The sequence below is a fragment of the Nannospalax galili genome, unplaced genomic scaffold, assembly GCF_000622305.1.
Source record: "Nannospalax galili isolate Female #2095 unplaced genomic scaffold, S.galili_v1.0 scaffold282, whole genome shotgun sequence".
In the NCBI taxonomy this organism is placed as follows: Eukaryota; Metazoa; Chordata; class Mammalia; order Rodentia; family Spalacidae; genus Nannospalax; species Nannospalax galili.
The window spans coordinates 91892-93848 of NW_008347693.1; positions in this window are offsets into that span (position 1 = coordinate 91892).

Consider the following 1957-nt stretch of genomic DNA (forward strand, 5'->3'; position numbering starts at 1 on the left):
TATGTAGGCCAGACTGGCCTCAAACTCATAGAGATCCACCTGCCTCTGCCTCCTGAGTGCTGGAATTAAAGGCATGTGCCACCACACCCACACCGAATAATAAAATTTTAAAATAATAAATTTAAAAATAAAAACTTCTCTAGGATTCGGGACTAGCTCCGTGGTAGAGTATGTGCTTAAGCACACTTGAAACCCTGGGTTCAAACCCCAGCACTATAAAAGAAAAACAAAAACAAGTTCTAAAATCTTCCCTGAGCCTAGTCCATTTTCATATGCGCCCTGCCCCACCCTGCCTATCCATTTCCCATCCATCTCCTGTCCATCTCATTCTGCATCGTACAAGCAAAGAAGTGTGATGGGAAATAGAAGCTCCCTGTTCCTTGCTAGAAATAAGTGGATGAAGCTGAATCCAGCTGGTTCCTAGGCAGCCCTTTTCCTTGCTCATTCTGCCTGGAAAAGTTCATTCATACATCTTCCATTTCCACATCTCTGAGTGAGAATGGCTGCCAAATTCCTACTGTGTGCTGGTTAGCTTTTGTCAACCTGACACAAACTATAGTGACCTGAGAAGCAGGTGCCTCAACTGAGAAACTTCCTCCATCACATTGGCCTGTGGCCATGTCTGAGGAACATTTTCTTGATTACTGATTGATGTGGGAAGACAAAACCCACTGTACACAGTGCCATTCCTGGGCAGGTGGGCCTGAGATGTATAAGGAAGGTAGCTGAGCCAGAGGAAGCCAGCTAACATGCAGCATTCTTTCATGGTCTCTGTTTCGGTTCCTGCCTCCAGATTCCTGCCTTGAGTTCTTGCCCTGCCTTCACTCAATAATGGGCTGTAAATTGTAAGATGAAATAAACTCTTCCTCAAGTTATTTTTGGTCAAAGTGTTTTGTCACAGCAACAAAATAGTAACTAGAACATTCTGGAAATCCAAATATCTGCTCTTGAGCCTCAGAGTCATAGACCAAATGCCTAGTCAGCATTTCCTTGCTGGGTCAGTTGAGATAGGATGGCATTCTGCTGTGAATAACCCGGACTAAGATACATTGTGTCCTAAACAAAAGTTTCATTGTTGTTGTTGCTGTTTGTTTTGTTTTTCTCATTCTGTAACCTGGGCTAGCCTTGAACCTCAAACTCACCACTTTCCTCTTGCCTCAGCCTTCCAAGTACTGGGATTACAGGTAGCATGACCATGCCTGGCTCTTCTTTTTTGTTGTTGTTGGGTTTTTTGTTGTTGTTTTTTATTCTTTGAACACTTCATACATGTATATAATGTATCTTGAGCATATCCACCCTTTACTCTCCCTATCCAATTTCCCCCAGAACTCCCCATCACATCTCCTTCCCAATTTCATGTCCTTCTTCTATAATTATTTATTATTTATTTCATTTTGGTTTTGTTGAGACAGGGTCTCCCTGTAGCCCCAGTTGGCCTGGAACTCACTACGTAGACAAGGGTGGCCTATCCACCTGCCTCTGCCTCCTGAGTGCTGGAATTAAAAGCACGTGCCACCACGCTTGACTTTATTTATTTATTTATTTATTTATTTATTTATTTATTTATTTATTTCTCTGCCTCCCGAGTGCTGGGATTAAAGGTGTGCGCCACCATGCCCGGCTTATTTACTATATTTTTTTTAACGCACCAAGTCCAATTAGTTCTGCCTGTATGCATATGGGCATAGGATAATTCACTGGGACTTGGGAACCTAAAGTGGCCACAATCCTAAAGAAAAGTGATTATCCCTCCGCCAGCAGCCAACTACCAATAGCTCCTCAACTAGGAATGTGGCCCCTGGATCCTCTCCCCTTCCCAATGGAATTTTTTGTTTATTTTTATTTTATGTCTATAAGTGTTTTGCCTGCATATATGTAAGTGTACCCATGTCATGCAATGCCTTCAGAGGCCAAAAGAGAGCATCAGATCCCCTGGAAGTGGAGTTATGGATGGTTG